This window comes from Nelumbo nucifera, chromosome 8 (genome assembly GCF_055504915.1).
Source record: "Nelumbo nucifera cultivar China Antique chromosome 8, China Antique-T2T, whole genome shotgun sequence".
Taxonomy (NCBI): Eukaryota; Viridiplantae; Streptophyta; class Magnoliopsida; order Proteales; family Nelumbonaceae; genus Nelumbo; species Nelumbo nucifera.
In genome coordinates this window covers 38862001-38868000 of record NC_142656.1, presented here as the reverse complement: position 1 = coordinate 38868000, position 6000 = coordinate 38862001, and the positions used below count along the sequence as shown (strand labels likewise).

Sequence of the window (6000 nt, the reverse complement as noted above, 5' to 3'; positions counted from 1 at the left end):
CACGTGGCATATTCTGAGACCGGGCTCAAACCATAAAATAGTGAAAAAGGAGAGCCGGACTGCCGTAGTGCGGAGTGGTCGGTCAATTGGGTGCGGTGATTCGCGTCAGGCGGCTGAACTGTTGCACTGTGCGTGGACGAAAGAATTGGTTCTTGACGATGACGTAAAGGTCGGGGACACTCGTCATTCTTTGACTATCTGACAAAACAGATCCAACGGCTACAATCATTTGCACGTGTGTTTAATGGAATTGGATTTGGCTCACAAATTTATCACACATCGTTCTCATACTCTTTACACCCTTACAGCCGTGTATTAGAAACATTTTCTATGAATAAAAGAATAAAATCATAGAGATGTTCCCAATGTACGAGTGAAAAGGTCAGTAACAATTGAATAAGCGCAAATTTGTGAAGACCAAATCCGCTCTCTTTGCTGGAACACGATTGTTTGTTAATTGTTATTTTATTTATATCTTTATTTTATTTTCTATTTAACTATTTTTATATTTCCAAGCGTAGCCAACCTACCAGAAACCCGAGTTTTTTAGTTTTACTGGGCTTCGGATCCTAAAAGAATATTTTTAGGTATTTGGTGCTTGGTCCCTTCTCTCTTTGTAGTGCCCAACACGCCAGTTCCACAGTTGAAATTCTCCTCTCCTCGCAGAAGGTCAAATAGATATTCCAACGAGAAAAGGTATGAGAAAATCCGATAAGTCATTCCTCGATTTTATTTGAATTGTGTTGTATGGCAGAACTCTGTGATTTTCTAGTTAGTGAATTTGATAAGAATCAGGAGATGGGTTGTTATTGTTGTTGTTGTTAGTTTTTGTTATTGTTTATTTGGATTTGCTTTTGGGTTTCATTGCTTTTTGTTTCCTTTTTGGGTTTCTTGAGAAACTTGAAAGCCGGGGTGGTTTGCTTTGGAGGGATTGGGCTTTTTTGGCGCCATGGATTGCGGAGGAACAGCTTTATATTTAGAATAAGAGGAAAAGATTTGTCCGAGTTGGGAAGGAATATCTCGGATGGAAAGAGAGAAAAAAGGATGAAGTTCTCTTTCAAATAAAAGGAGTCGACTTTTTGGATGAAATTAGCTATATGGGTCTCGTTTTTTCTCTACTGGGTTCGTAATCTTCTGCGTTGTGAAGATGGAAGGTTTGATTCTCTTTGGTGGGTGATTGAAGAAAAGGGTCTTATCCGGTATTTCCGTGGTATTTTTGCATGATCTTCCTCTGTTTTTCTCCTTTATTGACTGGACGTGTTTTTTTTTTTTATATGTTTTCAATGAAAATTCGAGCCTTGTTGTTGTTTGTAATTAAGTTTGCTCCAGAATTTGCTCAAACATAACATCCTAAATAGAAGGAAAACTGGAATGTATAGCCTTTCTCTTCTTCTTTGCTTCATGAGATTTAGTTTTTTCTTTTGTCTTTTTTTTTTTTTTTTATGTATGTGTTGGTGGCTCCATTTGTTACATGTTATTTGCTGAGTTCACCGATATTTTGCTTTCTCTGTTTATCAATGGATTTTCTTTCTTTTTCTATGGGTCCCGTACAATAGTAATCTTAATTACCGTGGAAAGTTTCTTACTTATTTAGGAAGGGGAACTGGAGGGAACTGTTGTTTGTTCTTTTCTTTAATCATCTTGATTATTTGCTTTTCCCGCTTGTTGATTTTTCTAACTCTTTGAGTATTCTTGTTTAAAATCAGCTTCAAAAGGAAAAAAATACAAAGCATGTTGAGCTCATGGTAATGGTTGGTCATGTGCATAGAAGACAATTAACACCTGTTTAAAGAAGTGATCTTTGCAGGTTGAAGGGGCTAGAAGGGCTAGGGGAAGATAAAAAGGGAAATCAATGGGAGTAGTAAGACATGATTTAAGCGCTCATAATTTAATAATGGATATGGCATTAAACAAAACGGAATGGTGAAACAGGATTCATGTAACCAACCCCATATAGTTGGATAAGGCTTGGATGATGATGATGATGTTGAGCTCAAAGTTATTAATCTTTTTGGTTAGTAAGATAATCCTCCTTGCCAATGTTGTTCTACTGGTTTGAACTACCTAATTCTTTAGGAGGTCTGGCTTGTGCTGTGTATATTGTTGGCTAGAGTAATCAAATGTATACAAGACACATGTATATGATATCATGGCATGTGTACTTTATGGAAGTATGCAGTATGGTTCTATTCACTTCCGAGTGTGAATATTTATCCAGTATGTATGCGGCCTCCTGTTGTATACTTATATGGAAATTGCATATGCTCTTTCTACTATTATGTGCTTGTTTTTCTATGCTATTTTTCAGTGCTACAAGTATTTGGTATAATGGTAAAATCTCAGGCTGGTAAGTTTGAGAATGCATTTTCAATGCTGAGAGCAACCGACTATCTGCACAAAAATGCCAAATGTTAGGATTGTGTCCGCTCTACCCTTCCCAAGGCCCCAGATAGCTGGGACCAACATTTTCTTTTTGAAAAGGTAAAGTAATGAAATTTTTTGATAGAACAAAACATGGTACAACAGGGTCCTGGTGGAACAACAGACCTCGCAGGATGGACTGATGCTTAAACTCTTTAACAGAAACCTAGGACGACAGCCTACTGTCAGCAATTCTAATTAACTCATCTACACTTTTCCTTCTATTACAGAAGATATGGTTATTCCTTTCAGTCCAAATAGTTGCTATGACCACAGTAGGAATAGACTATCACACTAGGTTTGCTGTTTTGCTCAGGCCAGGGAGCTTCCAGCACCAGATTAGATCTTTAACTGATAGAGGCATTACCCAACCTAGGCCAGCTGCCTTGAGCAAATAATCCCAGTTTTTTTGCAGAGATCAAACAAGAATACTCAGCTGATCAGCTGATTCCAAAGCCTGTCCACAGGGGCCACAATTCAGGTCCTGAAGATGCAAAGCAACACTAGTAAATGCCCTTTAGAGCTTTTTGGAAGAAGGAATCTAATTCTTAGTAGAAATGCAAGTAGGCTTTAGACTGTTATAATGCCATCTCAGAGAGATTGTAAACATATTCCTTGGGTTTGATTATTGAAGGAAATAAGATTTGTTTAACTCCAGATATGGTTTAGGAATTGGATTTTGTAACTGCTACTAGCGAATAATGAGATGGGACAACTTTTTGTAGAATTGGTCCTCTGCTGCAAGCATTAGAAATTCAGAATCGACACTGAAGATTTCAAGCATTTTGCTCAGCTTGCTGAGGATGCTGACATATTAATGTGGCCTCCTTTTGGACCATATTGACATAATTAAGGTGATTCATGCTGACAGGAAATGTCTTTCTCTAGATCTTATGGTGGTAACAATTCATGAACTAAAGCAGAGATAGAGTCACAGCTTGAAAAAGAGGCAACGAAAAAGATAAGAGGTAGAGTGACACTATCACCTAAGTAAACAGTTTTGCAATCTTTAGTAATATGCCACGGTTGAGTCTCATCTCTACCATAGGAGAAAAGTAATGCTTCTAGAATTTCATTAAGTTCCAAAGAAAGCTTAGATCTTTTCTTAATTTGTACATTGAACACTTCAAGGAGTATTCCTAGAGAATGGAAACAGCTGTAATGTTCATAAATTATAGTAGAAGCAGTCCACATTAAAAGACAAAGGACAAACTTAATTAATATTTCATAGTTTATTGTTCATTTTAATTTCTGTTTTGTATTTCCTTGTGGTATATGGGTACTGAGTTGCAAGTAAGATACAAAAGATTAAGGTAAAATATAATTATTTTTATAAATAGATTACTAACATAGCTTTATCAATAAAATATTCAATTTTAGAAGAGACTATCTAAATATGTTAATTGGAAACATGATTATTTTAGAACATTCCTTGGAGTTGTTCATCTGGTTAACCAGATGAAACATCTAGATGAAAGGGGGTGATGCGGGTATATTGACTTAACTCTTTATAGCTTTTGATAATGCTAAGTTTTCTCACTTAATGATATCCATAAAAAAATCTCATTTAATGAAATGTGGATATTATTTTTAATCCACACTTATGAACTTGTAAAATAATGCAATTTCAGTAATGAACATGAAGATTTTGGTAACTATGAATCTTCTAAAGGTTCTAGCTTGACTATAGTTTTCAAGGTGGCAAGGCGACCGGAGTGCTTAGTTGCCTAGTCGCTTAGGTGCCCCTGCCTAGGTGTCACCTAGTGTATCAAATATAACCTTGCTTTTCCTAGTGTTTCAAGGTTTGTGTCCTAGTGCTTCAAGCTTTGTTTCTCAGAAATAATCCTTCTCTTCCTAATGTTTCATGGCTAATGTCTAAGAAATATAAGGAAATATAACCTTGCCTTTCTTAGTGTTTCAAGGGGCTAAAACTTTGTTTTTGTCATAGAAAAAAGAAGAAAAAAATCAGAAAAATAAGGAAAAGGAAAGCCAAAGCACCTGTTTTTTGTCTCAGAAAAGAGAAAGCAAAAACAATGAAAGAGAAGGGGCAAAGCCACTGTTCTTGTCTCAAAAAAAAAAAAAAAGGATTGAAAGAAAAAGCATTGAAAATGATGATGGGGTGGAGCCCCTGTTCTTGTTTTAGGAAAAAGATAAGAAAAAAAATCAAATGAAAAAGGAGAAGATGGGGCATATCCCTGGTTTTTGCTCCATAAATGGAAGAAAAAGAATAAAATGTTTAAGAAGCAGAGAGGGTTATTTTCTATCTCAAGAAAAGAAGGTGTTGAAGGCAAGAAGAAGAAGAAGGTCCTGATGGAATGAAGAAGAAGGTGCTGACAGAGGAAAATACTTGCAATTATCTCATTGATTCTGGTTGCTCTAGATGTTTGCTCTTCAAGAGTTCGAAGTCTTTGAACTCCTTTGTATCATTTGGACAAAGAATGTTACGGTGTATCGCCATCTATTTTAATATTAAGAGCTCAAAGTATAAAAATATAAAAATATTGTAAAATAATGTAAAGTATAATATAAATACTGGTTGGCGTTTGGGCGAGGCGAGCAATAAAAAGTGCTTAGTTGCCTAGGTGTCACCTTGACAACTATGAGATTGACCCTGTTAGTAGTATGATCAACTTCATCATGTGGACCATAGTTGGTGGTCCTATCTTGGCTCCGTCTAGTGTGTTCTTGTTCTATAGGCATGCATCTTTAGGTTTTTGAGGTCCATTTGCATCATTTGGTTTTTGAGCTTAAAATTAATTCTCTTATCAGGATGTAGGAGGTTTGGTGAGACCTCATCACCTTGATCTTCATTAGTTAGGAGATTGTGTTATGATCAAATGTATCAAATGTTTGTGGCCTTGCTACTATTGAATGTCTTGATGTTGACAAATTTCTATTGAACAAAATCAAGGACTTGAGTTAGTGCTTCATTTAGTTGTTGCAAAAAAAAAAAAAAAAAAAAACTATTGATTAATTAGGGTTATTTCCCTAATTTTACTTTTAACATATCAATCAACATTCCTATGATTTTTTTTTATTGGAAACGGTAAATTTCATTAAAATAACAGTTAGATACAAAAGTGTCAACTACTCATAGCATGAGTGTTGATGCCATACAAATCTCAAATCTTACAATACAGCCCAAAACAAGCTTTCCTTGAGAGTCCCCTGCTTTGCCAAGTTATCAGCCACAGAATTGGCTGATCTCCTTACCATTTGAAGATTACTCCCACTTCTCTTGCTAGGCAAAGTATTTCCCTCATCTATTGTCTTAGTGTCCATACACCCAAGTTTTTTGTCTGCAGCTATCCTATTAGAAGTTTAGAATCTCCCTCTACCTCAAGGTTTTGATATCCCCATTGCTTGGCCAATCTCATACCTTGAAGCAGAGACATAACTTCAGCCCTTAAAGTGTCTCCCATGCCTACTGTACCAGTATAAAGTGCTTACATTCTGCCCTCCCCATCCCTGAAAACTCCCCCAATTCCAGAGGACCCCGGGTTTCCTAATGAGCTTCCATTGAAATTCAATTTTACTCTTTGTTGTGGGGGTTGAACCACACTTTGTGCAGCTGAAGAG

General features: G+C 36.4%; 1 protein-coding gene across 4 annotated transcripts in view; it reads left to right on the top strand.

Moving 5' to 3' along the window:
* The first annotated feature begins 369 nt into the window (after window positions 1–369).
* LOC104590678 (uncharacterized) overlaps window positions 370–6000 on the top strand; it is a 29300-nt gene continuing 23669 nt past the window's right edge. The window contains exon 1 of one of the 4 annotated variants that reach the window (XM_010249401.3): window positions 370–696. The gene's annotated coding sequence lies outside the window, so the exon portion shown is untranslated. The other 3 variants (XM_010249402.3, XM_088893014.1, XM_088893015.1) reach the window with 3 other exon arrangements.